We start from the raw sequence: 23877 nt of genomic DNA, 5'->3' as shown, positions 1-23877 counted from the left end.
GCAGGCCTGGGTCCCGCCCAACTGTCCTCCACTGCAGGCCTGTTCCCCCCCCAACTACCCTCCACTGCAGGCCTGGTCCCCCCTCAACTGCCCTCCACTACAGGCCTGGTCCCCCCCAACTGCCCTCCCTGCAGTCCTAGTCCCTCCCAAACTGCCCTCCCCTGCTGACCTGGTCTCCCCCAACTGCCCTCCTCTGCCGGTCCAGTCACCCATAACTGCCTCCCTGCTTGCCTGATCGCTCACAACTGCCCTCCCCTGCTGGCCTGGTTCCCCCCAACTGCCCTCCCCTGCAGGCCTGGTCCTCTCCAACAGCCCTCCCCTGCAGGCCTGGGTCCCTCCCCAACTGTCCTCCCTTGCTGGCCTGGTCACCCCCAACTGCCCTCATCTGCCAGCCTGGTCACCCCCAACTGCCCTCCTCTGCTGGCCTGGTCTCCTCCAACTGCCCTCATCTGCCGGCCTGGTCACCCCCAACTGCCCTCCTCTGCTGGCCTGGTCACCCCTAATTGCCCACAAGTGCCCTCCCCTGCAGGCCATCTTGTGGTGGCCATCTTATGTCCACATGGGGGCAGCCATCTTTGACCACATGGGGGTGGCCATCTTGTGTCTTGGAGTAGTGGTCAATTTGCATATTACTCTTTTATTAGATAGGATGTTCTTTGGTTAACCTCTTTCTGTCTCCTCCATCTCCTTCCCCTATGAGATCTGTCAGTCTGTTTCATGCATCAATGTCTCTGGACCTATTTTGTTCATCAGTTTATTTTGTTCATTAGATTCTACATATAAGTGAGATCATGTGATATTTTGTCTTTCCCTAGTTGGCTTATTTCACTTGGCATAAAAAATCTCGAGGTCCATCCAGGCTATCATAAAGAATAGAAACTTTTTTTTTACAGCCATATAGTATTCCATGGTGTAAATGTGCCACGGCTTTTTATGCACTCATCTACTGATGGGCACCTGGGCTACTTCCAGATCTTAGCTATCCTATCCTATATAATAAAAGCCTAATATGCAAATCGACTGAACGGCAGAATGACCAGTGGAAAGACTGGTCACTATGATGCACACTGATCACAAGGGGACAGACACTCAATGCAGGAGCTTCCCCCAGCTCGCAGGACCTGGCAGCGGGGCTGGTGAACAGGCAGCCCCAGGCCAGCCAAGGCAGGTGCCAGCGGGGGCTCCGCAATTGCCCCGCCAGTCGCCCCACAGATCGGCCCTGATCACCGGCCAGGCCTAGGGACCCTACCCATGCACAAGTGCACTGGGCCTCAAGTTGTAAATAATGCTGCTATGAAATAGGGGTGCATATACTCTTTCTGAATGGTGTTTTGGGGTTCTTAGGATATATTTCCAGAAGTGGGATTGCTGGGTCATATGGCAGTTCCATATTTAACTTTTTGAGGAAACTCCATACAATTTTCCATAATGGCTGCACCAGTCTTCATTCCTATCAGCAGTATACCAGGGTTCCCTTTTCTCCACATCCTCACCAGCATTTGTTTGTTAATATATTGATGGTAACAGTATGGCAGGTATGAGGTAACACCTTATTATAGTTTTAATTTGCATCTCTCTGATGAATAGTGACATTGAACATATGTCCATATGTCTACTGGCCATCTGTATGTCCTCTTTGGAAAAGTGTCTAGTAGCATTTCACAATCTTAGGTTGAAAAATTCTCACTCTATAGAACATGCAAAGGAAAGGCTAACCGTTCTATTTCAAGGCACTCAATTAACAAGTTAACATAATTTTCTAGTAATCTTGCCCAAAATTGTTTAATTAGGCCACTGTGCTATGTACAAATATTGTCAAGCTATTCTAGCCCAGTCGACTCTATGACACCCTGGTGCCTCAGCTACACAAATAAACACCAGCTCTAAGACTAGCAATCAGCCTGGAAGCAGCACCCGAGGAGCCCATAAACAGAGCTGAACCGGCCTAGCGCAGGGAGCAAGTAACCGAACAGAGCCTGGAAGACTGACGGAGGAAGAAAAACAGAAGTCGGACCAGTCTCGCTTTTAAGCCACCTAATGCATCATTAAAAGCTCTGGTGTCAAGTTGATACAACCAAAGTAAATTAAAACATTTTATTAAATAATTCATTTCAAGAGAGGTTACCTGGTCAACAGTGTACTTGGCAACACAAACTTCCCCTTTAACAGGAATATAATCCTCCTCATGCACTGTATTTGCATATATTTCCTTTAGGCTCGCAGAAAGTTGGTTCATGTATTCTAAAACTTCTGCAGAATATAACTGCACATAAAAGTCACTTGGGTCTTTGAATTCAGTAACTGTACCCTTCCAAAGATAGAAAAAATTCACTGGAACACAAGCAAATGTGCATTTCTTAAAGCTTTTACTAAGATACAATAAGCGTCGCAGATAGTTCTTTCAATCTATCAATTTCATCAGATTAAATTTTGTAGCTACCATGAATTCAAAATAGAAAACAAGAAAATAAAATCCATAGTTCTTTGGATTTCTGTCCACAAAGATTAAACAACAAATACCTTAATTTCCATGGTTTTCCTAAGTTGTAGACTTCTCAAATCAGAAAACATTATTTTATCAGCACAAATGGGTATTTCTTTAGTAACTCCAAATGGACAGTCACTCTGGATTGAAAAAAAACACATAAGTGGGTTACATACAAGAACATATTTCAATGATAGTGTGGCTATTATTTGCTGGAATCAAGGTCAAAATAGCTGACGAGGCTAGAGAAGGTCTGAGTGCAGGGACTGCAAAGAAGGGACTCCCTCACTAGTCCAAGTGGTTTGACACAGACACAGGCATTGAAAGCCCTTTTCTGGAAAAGGCTGGGTATCAACAATAATCAGTGAGCCCCAACAGTCACCACATTAATCCCTAGGGTGTGCAGATTTATTCAGCAGGAGGCTTCTGTTCTTAAACAAACACTAGTGAAATGCAGAAATGAGTCTACATCATACCTCATTTTTCACTTCCATGTTCTTTATTTCATAAGATGATTTATTGTCTTCAGGTTTGTGGAAACTAAAATAAAACAATTAATGTTAATACTTATAATACAGAGCTAATTAAGAGTAAGGACCACAATTATGTTAAATTCTCAATCAACAAAATCCAAAAAGAGCAAACAGTTTCTTCCAGACAGAATCACAGTACAGTAACAACTGCCTAAGCAATGGTCCGCTCTGTGCACAGGAGTGCGTCTTCCCACGGCCGCCTGGTTAAAGGAAGATAGCCACAGTCTACAAACCTCAGTTTTCTTATCTGTGAAGTGGAGAGCATCCCTACATCAAACAGTTCTGAGGATGAAATCAGGTTATATATGTGAAACTGCTTTGTAAACTCATTAAATAGCACACAGCATTTGTGTATTTCAAAACTGCAATCCAAGAAGCACTGTGAGAGTTCCACCTCATTAGAATTTAGTAAAGGACACATAATTAAAAGAGCTTTCTAAGCTCTAATCATTAAAAAAAAAAAAAGCCACTTAAGGTTTTAAATCTTAATGTGTCCAACCTAATAAAAATATATTCATGAAAACTTGTAAGTTTGTAAAGTTGTTCACTTCAGATGTGCACACTTTATGTTACACCTCAATAAATAAGAATAAAGTAACAGCATCTACAATTATGGGCTGCCTACCTGATTTGATCCTTGTTATATCAGGAAAAAATGGTGAAATATTCTCTAATGAATAGAAACACACACTTACTTTTGCTGCACAGGCTTGCACACGATGCTGTGTGCTGACCAGTCTCTTCTCTGGCATGCTATGGAGCAATAGTATGTCTGCTTGCACTGTGAACACCTCTGTGACCCTACAGAAAACAGCCACAACATTTCATTCCAAATACGTGTTGTCCAGAGCAAGACAATTTCAAAGACCAGACAAATCAAACACCATTCTATTAATCATATCAAGATTATTTGAAGAGGCTTATGATGTTTATAATTCGGTGTCAAGATTAAACTTTTCAAGCTCTCTCAAAATGCAGAGAAAGGAGAGGACAGACCGGAAACATAACTGACTTCTCTAAAGTAGAGCCCAGAACACATTATAAAAGAAACCAAAGGAAACAGAAAAACTGTGGCAATTAAAGTAACTTGTGCAAGCAGACTCTGACATGGCTTACTCTGTGCCATTAAAAATATGGTGTTGTTCAGTGGTTAGAATGTCAGCCGCACACTGAAGGGTCCTGGTCAAGGGCAAGTACCTGAGCTGCAGGCTCAATCTCCGGGCCGGGTCAGGGCATGTGCAGGAGGCAATTGATGTGTCTCTCTCACCTCTCTCTCTCCCTTCTACTCTCTCTAAATATCAATGAAAAAAAATATCCTCTGGTGAGGATTAACAACAACAAAAATATAAAACAGCCCTGGCTAGATAGCTCAGTTAGAGCATCATCCCAATACACCAAGGTTGCAGGTTCAATCCCCAGTAGGGGTCTTACAAGAGGCAACTGATTAAGTTATTTCCTCCCTCCCTCCTGTCCTCCTTCCCTCTTCCCCTCTCTCTAAAATAAAAAAGCATGTCCTTGGATGAGGATTAAAAAAGAAATCCTATCAGTATCCAGGCAGAAAAAAAAACATGTTACCGAAAAACAACAAACCCAAGCTGGTCTCAAATGCCTCCACTCTAAAAGAAAGAGAGGCCTGATTGGTATGGTTCAGTGGTTGAAACATCGACCTATGAACCAGGAGGTCACGGTTTGATTCCTGGTCAGGGAACATGCCCGAGTTGTAGGCTCGATCCCCAGTGTGGGGCATGTAGGAGGCAGCCAATCAATGATTCTCTTTCATCATTGCTGTTTCTATATCTCTCTCCCACTGAAATCAATAAAATAAAAGAAAAACGGCTCAAGACCACTGATTAGGAGGGAAATGCAAATTAAAACCACAATGAGATATCACTACACACCCACAAGAAAGGCTAAAATTAAAAAGATTGAAAATCCCTAATGTAAACAAAGCTAAAGGAATCAGAACTTGTTACCAATGGAAATGTAAAATGAGACAGCTACTTTGGCTGTTTCCTATAAAGTTAAACATATGCCTACCCTTTTGACTAAGCAATTCTCCTCCTAGGTATGTAATCAAGAGAAATGAAACATATGTCCACACAAAGACATGTGCAAAAATATGCAGAGAGCTTTATACATAACAAAAACTGGACAAAGAAAAATGTTTCAACAAAAGAACAGATAAACAAACTGGTATAATCATACAATGAAATACTACTCAGCAACAAACAAAAATAATTAACGTATATGCAACAACATGGATGAATCTCAAAAATATAATTCTAAGTGAAAAAAGTTTTATACAAAAGAGCCCATACTGTATGGTTCCATTTATATGAAATTCTGTAGATTTCATTTATATGAAATTCTGGCAAAATTAATTTATTGAAAAAAACAGTGGTTGCCTCTAGGAAGTACAGTGCCTGAGAAGTGGCATGAGAAAACTTTCTGAGAAGAAGAAAATATTCTCTATCTTGATGGGGTGCGAGTTTGTGTGTTTCAATGCATGAAAGTTTTATTTTTTAAAAAAAAACAACTATAAAAAAAACAAGAAGCAATAAGAGTGGGAAAGTATGGATGAACAAATGATTGTATGTTGATGGCTGGTGAAGCTGAAAGATGGGTATATGTTGCATATATTATTCCATTTACATTTAATATATTTTAAATTTTCTGTAATCAAGATATTTTTCAAACATGTAAAGGAATAATCTAACACAACTGAGAGCAACATGCTTACCAAAGAGGCCACAGCGATGGCAAGTAGTTGATCGAAGAGGAGGTCCTAAGGATTTGAAGAGTGCTGGATTATTTATGGACAAGGAATTCTCAACCAACTTGTGTATATTTTTTGACTTTGCAGGAGACACATTATTGTTAGGCTTCTATTAAAAAAAGAGAATAGCAATATTAAAACTTGGTAATAACATTTAAAAACTACTAGCTTTGGAATTCCCTCTTCTGGGAAGATAAAGACTGACATTTCCCTATTCTTCCCACTAAGTAAAACTAAAAATCCTGGACTTATATGTAAAACAAACATAAGCCTACTCTGAAAGAAGGCAGCAAACTAGGAACCCTGGGACTCACAGAAGGAATGGCGATGGGTTCTCTGAGTTCTCTTTTTCCTCATCTATCTATCCCAGATGGGGTGCTGGAGAAGCCAGCAATCTAAAAACATCAAAAGATGCAGACAATAAAAGCCCCAACCAAAAGCTTGCTCTCTCTAGGAAAGGGGCAGCCCAGCGAGACAAAAAACTTTTATCAATAACTACTCTCCTCTAGACAAACACTGCAGGTAAAACTGTGGCCCCCACTTCCACCAGCAAGAGTAGAGTGGGGAGCCGAGACTTCCACTTTCACCAGGCTATAATGAGGTAGCAGCCCTCCCACCAAGTGGCATCAGAGGCCAACAAAGTAGGAAGCCAACACTTCATCCCTGCAGGGGTTCCCTGTGGAGACCACATGGGAGCCTGGACTTCCATCTGGCAGTAAGAAATGTCACCCCAGCCATAGCTGGTTTGGCTCAGTGGATAGAGCATCGGCCTGCAGACTGAAGGGTCCCAGGTTCGATTCCCATCAAGGGCACATGCCCAGGTTGCAGACTTGATCCTCAGTGTGGGGCGTGCAGGAGGCAGCCGGTCAATGATTCTCTCTCATCATTGATGTTTCTATCTCTCCCTCCCTCTCCCTTCCTCTCCAAAATCAATAAAAATAAAAAATTAAATTAAAAAAAACAAGTGTCACCCAAACCCCTCACCTCCCAACTCACCACCATTGGGGTGGTGTTAGAGGAGACTTAGTGGACAGTCAGGACCTTTTTGCCAACATTCAACAATAATGAATGTCTCCAAATCTTCCCACCTCCAAATCTCCCTCTGGCTTGTCCATTCTCTGCCCACCTTACCCCACCCTCACCCAGCAGCAAGGAAGAACACCCCCTTGGTGTCAACAGAGACTGAGCGGGGAGCCTGAACAACTACTTCCACCTGGCAACACCCCCCTTCTCCTGATGGAGCAGTGTCAGAGGAAGTTGGCTAAAACAGAAAATTTAAATAACATAGAGTTTCATAACATAGTACCCAAAATGTCTGTTTCAACAGAAGCAAACTGTCATACTAAAAACCAGGAAAATTACAAGGAAAAATGAAAAGATGTAAACTCAAGAGGACAGATGTTAAGTTTATCTGACAAAGAATTTAAAGCAGCCATCAATACTTCAACAAGCAATTATGAACATGCTTGAAATGAAGGAAAAGAGAGTCTTAGAAAAGAAATAAGAACCAAATGAAAGTTTTGGAACTGGAAAGTACAATAACAAAAATTAAAAACACAATGGGTGGCTCAACAGCAGAAAGGAGGGGACAGAGGAAAGAGACAGTGAACATGAAGATCAAAACTATAGAACTTACCTAATCTGAACAAGAGAGAGAGACAGAGTGAGCAGAAAATATAAATAAGCACAGCCTCAGGGACCTCTGGGACTACAACAAGAGATATAACACTCATGTATTTGAAGAGTCTCAGAAGGAAAGGAGAAAGAAGGCAGGGCTAAAGAAGTACTCAAGTAAATAATGACCAAAATTTGTCAAAAGAGATAGGACTACAAATTTAAGAAGCTGAGCAAACCTCAAAGAGAATAAACTCAAAGAACTACACACCAAGACACACTTTAGTCAAATTTCTTAAAGCTAAAGATAACAAAAACACTTAATAGCAGGGAAAGAGAAATGATATTTCATACAGAGGAGAAAAACAATTCAAAAGAGAACAGATTTTTCATGGAGGCAGAACGAAGTGGCATGATATTTTTTAAGTGCTGAAAGAAAAGAACTGTTAACTAAGAAACTTATTCAAGAAAAATTTCTTTCAAAAAATGAAGAGGAAATCTCAAATAAAACTAAGAGAATTTGTCACCAGCAGACCTATCCTAAAGGAATGGTTAAATTACTGGCTATCTGGGTTAAGGAAGGGATAGGGGCAGGAGGGAAGTGGGTATGGCCATAAAAAAGCACATAAGGGCTCCTGTACTGACGGAAGTATTCTGTATCTTGAATATGAAGGTCAATATCCTGGCTGTGATATTACACTACAGCTCTGTAGCCTGTCCCCATAGGGAGAAACTGGGTAAAGGCTACACAGGATTTCCATTGTTTCTGACAATTGTATTCAATCTACAATTACCTAAAAAGAAAAAGTTGCATTTTTTAAAAAAAAGCATTACATTAAAGAAAAGGAAGCTTGACCTTAAAAAATACCCGAATACTGAATAATTATTTATTATTGCAATACAAAAACACGTTTAGAATCTTTTACCCAAACAAAAACACCAAAAAGGAAAACAATCCAGAACTTACACTATTTGCTTCTTTGGGTGGTGAATTATTTCCAACATTTAATGGAGACACTGAGTTTCCTGGGGAGGAAAACATAAAGCCTAATAAAAGCTAAATATTAATTTGTTGCTGAGGATGTAAAATTAATTAAGTAATGTTCAAATAATAAAGATATACCATGACAGTCTTAAAGCTACACTATAAATAAGCAACATCCTACTTCTCTGAAATTTCATATTCAATATGCTATAGAAGTTAGGGGGATAATTCCCACTTCAACACACAAAATAATAAAACATCTGTAAACAAGGGTTAAAATTTATTAATAATTCATCCTGTTTCTTAAGAAATGTCATTTATGTCTTTTTTTGGCCTTAACTCCAAAGTGGATGGCAATGAAAAACTCAATGACCACTAGCCCAGGTTGGTGCCCTGCCTAATATTGAGCTAATAAAATGCCAATAGTTTACCCACCTTGTTTTTGTACATCAGTGTAAAATTGGCACAACTAAAAAGGCAGATAATGTTTAACATTATTAGAGAAATAGTTCTGACCTGTTGGGGAACCCCAGCGGCCCAAGGGCCACTGAGAATTACATCACCATAATGTTAGAAGGTCACATCTCAGGTTCAAAGAGGCTAAATTCCAGCAGGGTCCAACCTCCTTAAACAGCCGATTTTTAGAATGAAGACTAAAGGAATGATTTTTTTTTTTAAGTGAAACAATTTAATGTCTTAAATATATCTTTGTGAGCTCTTATATGCATAATGTCGGCACAGTACTTTATGCATGTAAAATATGGTCCATCTTTAGAACTCCTATAAAAAGTCATAGGGTTTCCTTCCTTTCTACATTCCTAGTATGTATAGCTCTCTTTGGGGGAAAAGCTCATCTGTATTCATTCTCTCCCCAGGAATCCTTTGTGTGATTCATCTTGTTTTCCCTTCTAAATTAATATTTAAATGCAAATACTGTATGGCAGCCATTTGGCTATTGTGTTAACAGACACACACTTGTGAAAAGTCAAAGAAACCATCAAAATAAGCAGTATTAACCTGTAATTGTCACTCACCCGTTGGCAATGTCTTCCTGCCTCCTTTGGATCCAACCACATCTCCATTGACGCCATTAGGGTTTGAAGACGCTGAATTGTCTTCCTGACTAGCCAAATACTGTTTGGTTTGCTCACAAAGCAAAAAATTGTTATTTTTATTTCTATTCTCTGGGCTTTTCAACCTGAAATTTGGGTGATTAGGCTGTCCTCCAGGACTTCTTAAAGCACCATGTGATGGAAGCTTGCTTTCATTTTTCTCAAAATTAAACGGCTCTGTCATTTTATAAGTAGATGCCTCCAAATTATTTCTTGACATCCCATTAAGCGGTAAGTTAACATTCACATAAGTCTAAGGGAAGAAATGTAGTTAAAAGGCAACTTTAATTACAAAGCCTCGGGTGATTTTTTATGTAACAGACAATTCTCATGAATAATTCCAAAGCAGACGTCACCACGATATTGGCCTGGCTTGTTACAGGTATAAGAAAAGAACGGCTCCATCAGTGAGGACAAACTGCAAGAGGACCGAGGACTAACTCAAGACATGGAAAGAGTCCTCTCGGAGTTCCACACAGCCCTTACTTTAAAAAGCTTCGGAACCATGCAGCCTTGAGCCTTGGGGGGCAGGGGGGTTTGCGGTCCATGACAGTGTGGGGGGCCAGGAGGCTCCCAGCGCCCAACAGCAGGACAGGAAGCCTGCAAGGGGCGCAAAGCCTCCGCTGGGCCTCTAGTCCCAATCCCCAACCCCTGGCCCTTCTGGTCCCCCAGTCTCCGCCCTATGCTGCCTGCCTCCTCCCACAGTTCTGCTGGAGCATCTGAGCTTGCTGCCCACAACACAGGATTGTAAGGGCCAAAGACCAAACAGACGTTTCAGGGAAGTATTCTTTTTTTTTTTTTTTTTAGCAATAACTGGACTTATCTATGGGTGGAATGTCTATATAGTTATGGCCAGATCTACTTTTTCGCCTTCGGTGACACCTCCTCCAAGGCCCATTTATGCCCCCCAACCTCTCAACTGGTTACCAGTTCAAGACTCAGGCATGGAAGACAGGAAAGGAGGGGAAAGAAAAATTGAGAGGCATGCTAAAAATAATTGATTGAGGGGTTTCATGATTGAGCTTTACTACTGCACCTGCTTTTGTACCGTGTGAAATAAGCTAAATTTTCTCACCCAAAACATGAGCTAAAAACCACCTATGCTCTTAGGGCACATCTGTGCATAGATTTTGTTGTCTGTATTTCACTTCTCAGTTGGGCTTTGATTTATACATATTTTAGACCTCTGCATAATTTTTCTCTGAAATGGAGAACAGCAAATACAAGTATATAAAGTTTCTTTCAGCTCTATCAAAATAATAAATATATGCCTTACAAATGGTAGTATAACGAGCTATCAAAGTTTTATAATACATTATTAGTTAAGCTGTTTTAATATTTTTCATTAAAACTCATAGTGCAAAAAAAAAGCGCTATTGGAAACAAACCTTATGACTTAATGGGGAAATACAATAGAGGCTATTGTTTAAATCAGGTCATCACCTACCTTTCTAGCCTCTCAGAATCCCCCTACCCTCGCATACTTGATGCTACGCTATGTCCTTGAATACGCTGAACCTACTATCCAGAATACCTTGCTCTCATCTGCCTGGCAAATGCTGTCCTTCCTAGCCATCCTTCACAATTTTCCTCAGTTGACCCTATTTTTTTGCATTTTCCCCAAATCCTCTCGTTTGATAATCTCCAACTAAGCTTCCATAAATTTCAATTCCCATCTACTGCTTTTAAGCACTTATCTGTGTGCACCTGTCTCTGAATATAAGGTACACATATTGTTGCAAAGTGCAGCTGAGAAACCTCTATCCAGAAATTATGCTGGTATTTTATTATTCTCTTAATCTTAAAAATACTCAGTGTCCTGCCAAGGGGACATAATAAAAGTGGACAAACAACTCTTTTTGAAATAGTGAACTACAGCTTTGTCTGAAGAGCACAGGCAAAATTTTTGCCCATCTTCCCAAACTGCTCAGGAAAACAAAAAACAAACAAACAAAAAACACAGAGAGGTGAAACTAGCATGAGTAACACCTCAATGTTGTTTAACATTGCTGTGAATAGAAGATATAAAGAAATAGCAGAGCCCTAACCGGTTTGGCTCAGTGGATAGAGCGTCGGCCTGAGGACCGAAGGGTCCCAGGTTCAATTCCAGTCAAGGGCATGTACCTTGTTTTCGGGCACAACCCCAGTGGGTGTGTGCATGAGGCAGCTGATCGATGTTTCTCTCTCATCAATGTTTCTAACCCTTTATCCCTCTCCCTTCCTCTCTGTAAAAAAATCAATAAAAATATATTATAAAAAAAAAGAAATAGCAGAAAAATCCTTCCTCTTGGTGTCCTAAAACTTTCATCTTCTTTCTTGCTTGAAATCAGATGTAGCTTATTCCAATAACAATCCAGAAAATAATGAAATAATAATAATAATAATAATAATAATAATAAAAGAGATACACAGGCACACTCAGTGGGGAACTCTCAGTGGACCAGACCCTGGGAGGATCCCTAATAGAAGGCCTGCAGATGGGCAGCTCCAGTGAGAGACCCTGCAGCTGCCAGGAGAATGTACCTGCAGTAATAAGCACATCTACATTGGAGGATCAGACTGAGAACTTCAATGTTGGATGCAGTAAGAAAAGAGAGAAATATTGTGAAATTACAAAAGGAAAATAACCTCCAGGGGAAACTGTGTGGGGACTCAAATGCTGGGTAACTCTAGACTCTGTACAAGAAATATAAAGAACGTGCATTAAAATACCAGGGTAGCTACCAGAAGAATAAAAATAGAATGCATAACTTTAAAACTAGAGGGGAAAACTCTCAATCCAATAGGAAAAAAAATTCAAGCATGGTAAAGCGAAACATCAAATGAGATGACAGAACCCAGCCCAAGTAATCTAAATATCAATGATTTAGTATCAATTAACATAGCGGGGGGGGGGGGGGGAAGGCCCAGGAAGAAAAACATTCAACTTGATGTTATGTATCAAAGGCACACATAAAACAAAATTAATAATGTTAAGGTTGAAAACAAAATTGCAAGGTAAGGTTGAAAATAAAAGGACTAAAACATGGGCTACACAAATAACCAAAATACAGGTGGAATGCTAATATTAATGAAACAGAACTGAAGGGTTCAAAGAAACCTTGGACTCACAATAATGAAGGAGGAGCCCGGCCAGCTCAGTGGTTGAGCATCGACCCATGAACCAAGAGGTCACCGTGGTGGAGCAGAAAACGCCAAGAATCTGATATCCCTGGTGGTACCCTTGAGCGGTCACAACAGCTCTGTCTATGTATGTATGCATAAACTTACTACGGCAAGTTTGTTATTTGCAGCCCAGTAGATAAAGATACCAATAAAATAAGTAAGCAAAGGCATGAATAGAATGCATAGAGGATGAAGATTGACAAACAAAAGGGTTTTGAAAAACATTCAATCTCATTTGTAACTTAAAAAATGTCAAAGTGAAATAACTATGTATTACTTTCTGTCTAGCATGGATGCAATAAAAAAGAACACTCACTACTGAAGGGAATATAAAATTAATAAGCCCTTTCTGAAAAACAACTTGGCAATATATCTAAGGAGTCTTTAAGAATATGCCCCTTCTGGGAAACAATTTGGCAATATACCTAAAGAGTCTTAAAAAACACCCCTAGCCACTCACCTGGTAACTCTAGTTTTAGAAATCATCCCATTAAAATAATCCAGACATCAAAAAAATCCTGCATGTACAAATGTCCATTTAAAATGGCCCAAAAATACAGAAAAAAAAAGTTAACTGTGATGCTTCTACTAGATAGAATATTACATTACCATTTAAAACACTAGTTTTTAAAACATTATAAAATGTCTGCTAGAATGGCAAATGAAAAATCAGGAAAAAAAACCTGTATATTCAATAATTATAACTTCAAAGCAAAGAATAAAACTCCATTTAAAAAGATGAATGAGCCTGGCTAGGGTGGTCCAGTGGTTGAGCATCAACTATGAACCAGGAGGTCACTATTCGATTCCTGGTCAGGGCACAAGCCTGAGTTGTGGGCTTGATCCCCAGTAGGGAGTGTGCAGAAGGCAGCTGACTGATCAATGATTCTCTCTAATCATTGATGTTTCTGTCTCTCTCCCTCTCTCTCTCCCTTCCTCTCTGGAATAAAAAATATATTTACAAAAATATTTAAAAATAAATGAATGAGATACATTAAATTTTAAATGATAGTGTATTCTGGCCTGGGTTGATGAGGGAATCTTTTCACTGTCTTTTTTATATTCCAACTATATGCCCGGTGCATGGATTCGTGCACTGGTGGGTTCCCTCAGCCTGGTCTGCACCCTCTCGCAATCTGGGACCCCTCAGGGGATGTCAGAGAGCCGGTTTCTGCCAGCTGAGGAACCCCACAGGTGCACGAATCTGTGCACTGAGCCTCTAGTATGCATATAAGATCTTCGGTTAATCTCTTCCCACCCTCCCCCCTCCCCTCTTCCCTCTGAGATTCATCAGTCTGTTCCATGTTTTCATGCCTGTGTGTTGAGCGTCTGCCCCCTGGTGGTCAGTGCGCATCATAAGTACTGGTCGAAAGGTTGGACACTTAGCATATTAGCCTTTTATATATATATAGACTATATTTAAGGTTAAATTACTTTTGTAGAAAAAAACACTGTACAGATTAAAATATCAATGCATATTAATTAAACCTTTTTTCCTAACATGTGGTTACTTAATTCTAAACCAAGTAAAGATCACAGTAACATTTAAACCACAAAACTAGAGAATAGTCATCTTCTCAAGCAGGACCCTCAAAATGCAGCCTACAACTCCAGACTGCCTTTATTTGGTGAGGCTGACAGTCAATCCACAGTCAATCAGCATCTTACCACTTTGTATTACAGTTACCTATAAACAGTTAAGTCTGTCTTCTAGATTCAAGTAGCTTGTGTGCAGGAACCAAGCCTTATTATTTTTTTTTTTTAATTACCAAACAAAAAACCCTCTGATTACTCACAGCACCTACCATGGTACTTGGTAGGTGCTGTAATACAATGAGGTATTCAAAAGATATTCGTGTGGCACAACCATTTAAAATGCACTATTGCACCGAAACTGGTTTGGCTCAGTGGATAGAGTGTCGGCCTGCAGACTGAAAGGTCCCAGGTTCGATTCCGGTCAAGGGCATGTACCGTGGTTGCGGGCACATCCCCAGTAGGGGGTGTGCAGGAGGCAGCTGATCGATGTTTCTCTCTCATCGATGTTTCTAACTCTCTATCCCTCTCCCTTCCTCTCTGTAAAAAAATCAATAAAATATATATTTAAAATGCACTATTGCACTGCTTTCCATGCCAACTTGAATGGGGGAAATGAAATTCACTGTTTTAAACTACATCTGGCAGTCTTAAATGGAGAATTATATCATGCTATAAGGTCCACTGAAATTTAATAGCAAAACTTCATTGTAGGGGAACTCACAGAGATGCAATATGGCTCCAGCAGCAAAGGTGGCTGGGAAATGTTGGACTATCTGTTTAACCCTCTGGCTGTTTAATTCTCTACAGCCTCAGGCGTGGCTGACTACCCAGAAAAGCTGGACTGTCATGCCCCCAGCAAGGAGGTAACTGCCTGACCTTATCTGTTAACTTAGGAATGCATTGTTCTTTCTGGTGATCTACGTGACTACCCACCCTGTGCTTTTACTAGTCACCTCCTACAGAAGAGAGACCCTGGCCTGGGAGGGGTGTGGATTCTTTTCCCACGGCCGGCACTGGCAGCAGCTGCTTTGCCCGGGTATGTTAAGTTTCTCCTCGAAAGGCTCTTTGGATCTGAGTAAGGCTACATGTCAGTTCTTCAGAATTGATCCCCAACATTCATGTTTTACATTCATTCTTCAAAGTCCAGAAATTAGTTCATATACTTGACTTTAGGAACAATAACGACAACAGAATCGGTGTTCGACCCACTGAAAAGAGTTTCAGCAGCAAATAAGGCCTTAGGCTTAAAAGCTCCACTTGCTGTGGAAAATTTAGGTAGAAGGACACCTCACTTGCCTCTCCCTATCCAGGAATTTTCGTTACCATGCCCAAGGCACACAGACACCTAGACCTGTTCTAGAACTGGAAGCTTCTTACGGTCTTTCATTTCTAGGACACCCAACTGTATGGCATTCCTCTTTAAAAGATGGCTCTTTCCCACTGACTGGCTCCTCTTGCTGCCCTGGGACCACACCCCTCCTGTGTGAGCCCTCACGTCCCCTTTCCTTCCCGACCTTCACCTGCTGAATCACAGGACTGAACACAAGACTGTATGTAACCGATTCAGCACAGTGGCTGGCGCTGACTTAGTCCTTTAAAGGCAGGTATGACTTCTAGGCCTTGACTTGTATGCCACTCCCACATACACAGAATCCCCTCCACTCACATGGCACCAGTTGGCTCGTTTTCAGATGGAAATAATGTGAAGATTAAAATATTCCTATTCCTTTATTCCTACAGGCGAGGGAGGCCTGAGAAAGTGAAAACATGAAGCGGCTTGTCCTCCCTCCGCCCTAGCCCCCCACCTTGCGCAGCTGAGATGTTTTAAACATCCAGGTCAGATCCCTAGGCCGTGCCATTTCGCCCTCAGTGCCCTGGTGGCTCAATACGGGAACCAGAGCTTCTTCCTTGCTGCAGAGGCCAACAGGGCAAGCCTAGGTACAGCAGGCGCCGACTGCCGAAAAGCAGTCTTAAATGGAGAATTACATCATGCTATAAGGCCCAGACGTGCTATCAACACTGCTGGCTAACCCAGGCCTAGTCTCACCATACCGAAGTTCAATGCTGCGCTGCAGCTTCCTTCCCTATAAGGAGGTGGGGGTGTATTTTTACTGTTTGCACTGTGGCTTTGAGTTCATCAAAGGCAATGAATCCACACACCAGTTCCTTTCAGAGAGACGGGGAAAGGTCCCCTGATGGAATGCAGGCAGACAGTCCTGTTTTGGAGAGAGTCACGCCTGGAAGCGCTATTTTTCCACATCGGCTGCAGGGCCCTCGCTTGCCCGGGGCTTCAATCCCAGCCATCTCTCGCTCCTCCCCTCAGTACGGATCCCACCCACACTAAAACCTCCAGCCCTAGGCCTGCCCTTTGCCCGGCCGAGGCACGAAGGCCTCCGGCACCCTTCCCTCCTCTCTCCACGCCCCGGCCCCTTGTAGCTGCTCAACGCCCGCCCGACCTCAACGTCCAGGGCCCAACGTCCGGCCCCCCAGGGACCAAAACCCCGCCGCCCACACGCAGCCCCTCGCACGGCCCCCTGCGCCTGGGGACCCTGACCTGGAAAGAGGCAAAAGGGCCGCTGACCCCGACCCTTCTCTGACGTCTGGCCGTGGTGGCGTCCGCCTGTGCCCGGAGTCCCACGGCCCAGCCCGGCCGTGCTCCTGGCCCTCAGCTCACCTCCAATGCCCAGCGGGCCGCGCCTGCGCAGTCTGCGCCCACGTGCCCCCCACACGCTCCCTCCGCTGCCCCGGAAACGGAAGCGGAAGTAGATGCCGCGTTTGGGGCCTGGGTTGGTGCGGCTGTGCTCCAGGTGGTGGCGGAAGCTGCGGCCCCAGAAAGTTCCTCTGCGGGAACGTAATGCAACTACGCTTCTTGCTTTTTCTAGAAGGGCATCCCTGGGCACGTGGAGGGCAAACTTGGAGCTCAAAGACCCAGACCTTGTCTCCGCCAAAGTCACTTGGGGGACATTGACCACTGGAAATCTTACAAGATTTTTCAAATTTAACCCCTGCCTCTGCCCGGTCTTGGAAAGGAAACACACGTGGTCACTTTTTTTTCTCCTTACTGGGAGAAGTCATTATATGCTGGTGTTGCCCAACTAATTTTGTATAAATATATTTGTATTGATTTCAGAGAGGAAGGCAGAGGGAGAGAGAGGAAGAGAGAGATACAAACATCAGTGATGAGAGAGAATCATTAATCGGCTGCCTCCTGCGCGCTCCACACTGGGGATCCAGTGGGCAATCCAACCCTGACCTCCAGGTTCATAGGTCCATCTCAACCCCTGAGCCACACCAGCTGGGCCCAAATAAAATATTTTTAAAACAACTACGGCCCTTTCAAACAAGTCCAGAAGAAAAGTGGTACCCCCATGCTATCCATCACCAGTTTCAACATTATAAATTCACAATTTTGTTGGTTTCTAACCGCCCCCACCCCCACCCCCAACACTCCTCCCAATTTGTTTTGAAACAAATTTTTACTACTTCTTTCCTTTTGAATTTATTTAAATTTTGGAACAGTTTTAAATTTACAAAATAAATTGAGAGGATAGCACAGAGTTACTACAAAAGCCACACCAGGTTTCCCATATTACTATCGTTACTTAAATAGGATACATTGTTACAATTAAGAAACCAATAGTGAACATTATTAGTAAAGTCCATAGTTTATGTAAATTCCCTTTGTTTTTACCTATTTCCCTTTTTCTGAGCAGGGTCCCAGTCAAGGATACCACATTACATTTAGTTGTCATGGCTACTTAACTTAGGCTCTTGCTTATGACAGTTATTCAGACTTTCCCTGTTTGGATGACATTGACAGCTTCCAGGATTACTGGCCAGACACTTTGTAGGATGCTGTATTGTTGGAATTTGTCTGATGTATTTCTCATAAGACTGGTGTTATGGGCTATTGGAAGGAAGACTACAGAGGTAACATGTTATTTGTTTGTTTGTTTGTTTGTTTTTTTTAAATATATTTTATTGATTTTTTACAGAGAGGAAGGGAGAGGGATAGAGAGCTAGAAACATCGATGAGAGAGAAACATTGATCAGCTGCCTCCTGCACACCCCCTACCGGGGTCGTGCCCGCAACCAATGTACATGCCCTTGGCCGGAATCGAACCTGGGACCTTTCAGTCCGCAGGCCGACGCTCTATCCACTGAGCCAAACCGGTTTCGGCTAACATGTTATTTGTATTGCATCATATCAAGTGTGTGTCCTATGAACATGATTTATGGCAATGATGTTTCCCACAAACACCTAGCAAGAGTTTGTCAGGTTTCTCTAGTACCGTATTTTCCGGCGTATAAGACGACTGGGCGTATAGAAGATTTTCCTGGGTTAAAAAGTCATCTTATACGCCAGAAAATACGGTATACAGTTTCTCCTTTCCCCTCTTTTTCCATACCTCACACTTTAGGAGGAAGTCATTATGTGCAGTCTACAGCTAAGGGAGAGGAATTGTATTTCCACTTCTCAAGGGCAGAGTTCCTACAGAAATTTATTGGAAATCTTTTTCACAGAGATTTGTCTCTTCTGTATTTATTAACATACTCAAATCATCAATCTCTCCATATACTAGTATGACATTTACTTTACACTTTGGGTTATAATCCAACAGTACGCTATTTCCTTGCTTAATTTTTTTCCAACTTTCACCCCTGGGAGCTCTTTCAGTTGGCTCTTTCTCTCCTTTGACATACTCTCATCAATGTGGGTTGTTTAATTCTATTTTATTTTATTTTATTTTTTGAGCACTTTCTTACTTTCTGAGACAGAAAGTACATGAAACATATGTATGTTCTCATGCATATGTATTTAAATATGTATACTTAAAAGATTATGACTTTTATAAAACACCAAAATTTACCTCACCTTTAAAAATAATTTCTTAAATATCATACTTAAATGTTACTTAAAATTTTTAGATAGTCTCAAATTATTTTTAATAGTTGGTATGTTAAAAGCAGGCTCCAAACAAGATCCTATATTTGTGTTATGTATTTTAAAAAGAGATTTATCTTTTAACCTTTTTATTTTCTTGCAAATTACCTGTGTATATATGTAACTACAGTTTTTCTCACATTAGATTTTGTTGATTGCATCACCTCTGACAAGAATACTTCACAGGTTGTGTTGTGATACTCTGATGCAGCGATTTTCAACTTTTTCCATTTCATGGTACACATACCAATTACTAAAATTTGGCAGCATACCAAAAAAAAATATTTTTGCTGATCTAACAGAAAAGTAGGTATAATTTTGATTCATTCACACTGGATGGCTATTGTGTGGGCTGTTGTCATTTTTTTAAATTTGACAATCTAAAGGAAAAGAGGTCAGTGCCATGACTAAATAGTCAGGTATTGCATGCTTTAAAAATACTTGCAGCCAAAACCAGTTTGGCTCAGTGGATAGAGCGTCGGCCTGCGGACTGAAAGGTCCCAGGTTCGATTCCGGTCAAGGGCATGTACCTTGGTTGCGGGCACATCCCCAGTGGGGGGTGTGCAAGAGGCAGCTGATGGATGTTTCTAACTCTCTATCCCTCTCTCTTCCTCTCTGTAAAAAAATCAATAAAATATATTTTAAAAAAAATACTTGCAGCACACCCATTGAAAAATCACTGCTCTATTGCTTCACATCAGAAGACACACTATCTAGTTGTTCTCTTTGGGGGATATTAAAACAGGTCTAGACTGTCATCTCTGAATATAATTTCCCATGAAAAGTCACTTGGGCTCCAATTGGAGATCAAGGGCTGATTCTAAGTCTAGGGCAGGAAATCTACAAGAAAGCCTAGATTGTGTTGGTTGCACCAGAAAACAAAAAAGAAAGTAAAGGTAATAGGAGTTGAGTCAAAAACACTCCTGAGGCGATTTAAAGGTTTTTCTGCATGTCAAAGATCGAACACTTTTAGCACTTAAAGTAATAACCGCAATTGATTAAAACACATCTGGGTAGCTCAGTTTGTTAGAGCATCATCTGGATACACCAAGGTTTTGTTTTGGATCCTGGTCAGGGCAAATACACGATCAACCAAGGAATGCATAAATAAGTGTGGAACAACAACTCTCTCTCTATCTCTCTCTCTCTCTCTCTCTCTCTCTCTCTCTCTCTCTCCAATCAATTAAAAAAAAAATGAGTCCTAACCAGTTTGCTTCAGTGGATAGAGCGTCGGCCTGTGGACTGAAGGGTCCCAGGTTCGATTCTGATCAAGGGCATGTACCTTGGTTGCAGGCACATCCCCAGTGGGGGGTGTGCAGGAGGCAGCTGATCAATGTTTCCCTCTCATTGATGTTTCTCTCTATCTCTCTCCCTTCCTCTCTGTAAAAAATCAATAAAATGTATTTTTTTTTAAATGAGTATGCTGATTTTCAAAAATCATTGGTCACTTTTGGAGGACCCCAAGGAATCTCACATTCTGAAAACAAAAGAATCCAGCATCCTACCTTCCCTGTTACAAACTGAGTCTTAATCAAATAGTTGATGTGAGAACGTTCTTCTTTATAGATTTTCAGGTAATAAATGCAGAAAATAGACTATCATTTTGCAAATCCTGATGAAATAATGGATCTAGGTAATGATCAGCAGCAAGTCTAGAATCACTAGAAGAAAAGCTGATAGAAAACTTCATAGTCTGGAGAATAGGAATGTGCATTGGATTGACCATTGTTCTTGGCCTTTTCAGTGTACAGACTTTTTTTTTTAATGACCAAAAAAAAAAGAAAAAGTGCCCCATGACTTCATATGGATATTTCTAAATTCAAATTTAGAATTGTGGAGTTTTTATTTAATTTGATTTTATATTTGTATTTTGTTTCTCCAATGCTGAAAATCTTGGTTTTTGGAAGACATACTTACTTACATGCTTTATACAAATACTAGAGGCCTGGTGCATGAATTCATGCATGGGTGGGGGTCCCTCAGCCTGGCTGGTGATCAAGGCCTATGGAGGGGAGGGGGCAGCCAACATGGGGGAGGGGCCGTGAGAGGTTGGCTGTGGGAGCACACTGACCACCAGGGGGCAGCTTCTGCATTGAGCATCTGCCCCCCTGGTGGTCAGTGCGTGTCATAGCAACTGGTCGAATGGTAGTTCCAGTCATTCCGTCATAATGATTGCTTAGGCTTTTATATATATAGATATACTTCAGAAATAAAAATGTGAATGTTATTACTGACAATATGAATACCATAAAAAGATGAAAGTTTCCTCAGTTTCTTCCCCTTGGGCTAATATATCTCACTAGGAATATTTGGCCAATTTATTGTTTTAAAGTCAAATCATTTCTTTACTGTCACGGACACTACAACTACAGAAGTGTTTTAATGCTGTATCTTCCTTTAAGTAGAGATAACATTTCCTGTTTTAAAATGAAAAAGAGTTACACAACTTTTTTTTTCTTTATTTTCACCCCCCCAGCTCCCTCCCAGCATTTAGTAACAAAGCTTAATAGAACAATAGCAACTTTTGATACTGAACTCAAGGGGTTCACCTCGTGGGCTAATCTATCTAAAAAAAATAAGACAACCGTCACAAGGCAGTTTTATTTACTTACAGCAAGTAAGGAGACAGGGGATTCCCATCCAAAACCCTGCCTCCCCACAGGGAGGCTTAGCCATTGCTTATATACAGGATTTCGGCAACTACATATTGACTTCTTTGCAGTTAGCTACTTTCATCCAATTGAGCTCCTGTCAGCTCATCCTGTTTACAGCAGCAACTACAAGATACTGTACTACGTTTTAACATGTAGTAAGAAATCACACCTAGAACTGCCCAGACCTTGAGACCTTTGTCCTATCTCACAGTTTTGCTTCACAAACCCTTGCCTTGACCACTGTCACAATGAACGGTTGCTCCTTCACGAGTTGTGTGTTAAGAAGCTCCAAACCAAAAATAACCTTACTTCCCTGGACAGAATAAGGCTTGCAAAATTTTCCACAGACTGGAACTGCTCACTTGACTTTCTTCAGACCCCATTAGGCCGCTGCATTCAATAATCCTACCTCCCATCCCAACCCCACCTCCCCCATACACGTTCTCTTGCTAATGATTGAGCAGCTTCTGCGTCTCAAAACCCATGGGACACCGAGGCCGGGGAGGAGGGCACGCCCCGCGCTCCAGCAGCTCACGGTCGGGTGCTGGACACGAACGCACCGACAGCCTATTATCCAACAATGGCAGAGGGTGCCACGCCGCGGACAGGAACGCGGCGTTATGGAAACCCCAGATGGTCTTCCAGGGACGAATTGTCTGAAGGGCAGGCAGGCTACTCCTGCTGGCTCCGCCCACGTCAGGTGCAAGGTTAGCGCCTCCGAGCTGGGGAGTCCTCATTTCGAAAGCTCTTTTATTGCTTGATCCTCCTGACTAATAGAGGAAGGGCCAAAGGATGAGGAGGGTGGTATCCAATGAGCGCGTCCCACAGAAAGAAGTCACTCGCTGGGGTCCGGAGAGGCGTCGGAGGTAGGACAGGACTAGCTACCTAGGGGCGTGGGTGCCGGGAGAGCCGGGCTGGCTGCTCCGGGACGGGAGGCAGCGCGGCGCGGCGCCGGCCCCGCCCACTGCAGGCGGGTTACATTGGCCCAAGGCGAGGCGCGTCACACCAGACGCACCGCGCTGATTGGCTCTCCCAGGGAGCCCCGCCCCCTCAGCTGTATCCAAGCCGGCTCCGGCACCGCCGCCATCTTTGTTGATGTGTCAGCTCCGCGGGGGTCTGTGGGGAGGGAAAAGCCGCGGCCGAGAGAGCGCGGTGTCGGCCCCGTCTTCCACCGCTGCGCCTCGCATCTCCTGGTCTGCCGCCCCCCGCCATGGAGGAGTGGGTCCCTAGGGCGGAGCTCCCGCGGCCTCGCTAGGGGTGCAGACTGAGGCTCGGAGAAGTGGGGTGAGTGCCCGACGGGCGCCCCGGGCGGACCGGGGAGTCGCGGTGGCTGCGCGGCGAGGCCGCCCACTTTTCGCTGTCCCGCGAGCCCTTGGGGTGGCTCCGGTCGGACCGGAGGAGGCAGGCGCTAGGGACGGAGTTCGTGGTCTCTTTGCCCTCCCTCCGTCCCTCGGTCCCGGGCTGCCCCGGGGAGGACGCGGCCGGAGGGGGTGGACGGGGGGCCGGGGGCGCCGCGCCTCCCGAGCGGTGCCTGGGGAGCGGCGGGATTTGGGCCGATGGCCCGGCCTCCCGATGCGAACTGCGGCTCGGCCCCACCTGCTTGCGATCTTTCTTAGACTCAGTCGCCTGTTTTCTCTTTTTGTCTGTCCAAGTGGAGTGTGTGTGTGTGTGTGTTGTGTTGACTGTTGTGGCTACTTTTTATCCTAAACACTGCCACTATTGTGATTTTTAACGAAGAGACGATTCTTTGGGATTGTGACTATGAGAGACCTGGTCTTTTTGTTTTTATGTTGCCTTTCTTCCAAAGACATCACGGCATGTGATGAACCTTGGCTGGTAAGGGTGGTAGTTCACATTTGTGTCTCTGCCTAACGTGTAAAAAATGGGGGAAAAAAGCACCTTCTTCCAGGTCCCGGAGTAGCGATCCCGGGGAACCGTGCAGGTGTGGTGGTGGCTCAGCTGTTAACAGTTTACGCAGTGCAGCTAATTTCATGTCTTTATTTTGTTTAGAGGAAAGAGACCTGCCTTTTGGAGTCAAAAAAACATTTGTATTAGAAACTGCCTCTTTCAGC

At 42.8% G+C, this 23877-nt stretch overlaps 1 protein-coding gene and 1 long non-coding RNA gene across 2 annotated transcripts in view; one reads left to right on the top strand and one right to left on the bottom strand.

Moving 5' to 3' along the window:
* Positions 1-6128: 6128 nt before the first annotated feature.
* On the bottom strand, positions 6129-9444 carry LOC129152011 (uncharacterized). Its single transcript, XR_008558719.1, has 3 exons — positions 9428-9444; positions 8376-8434; positions 6129-6189 (listed from the first exon to the last, which is right to left on the bottom strand). It is a non-coding gene; the product is annotated as an uncharacterized LOC129152011 (long non-coding RNA).
* Positions 9445-22894: 13450 nt separating this feature from the next.
* The window catches only part of CCDC186 (coiled-coil domain containing 186), a 40198-nt gene continuing 39215 nt past the window's right edge, over positions 22895-23877 (top strand). Inside the window, exon 1 of the mRNA XM_008144330.3 lies at positions 22895-23089. The gene's annotated coding sequence lies outside the window, so the exon portion shown is untranslated. The remainder of the gene's footprint in view (positions 23090-23877) is intronic.

Source organism: Eptesicus fuscus, chromosome 17 (genome assembly GCF_027574615.1).
Source record: "Eptesicus fuscus isolate TK198812 chromosome 17, DD_ASM_mEF_20220401, whole genome shotgun sequence".
NCBI lineage: Eukaryota > Metazoa > Chordata > Mammalia > Chiroptera > Vespertilionidae > Eptesicus > Eptesicus fuscus.
This window is presented reverse-complemented; position numbering and strand designations above follow the sequence as displayed.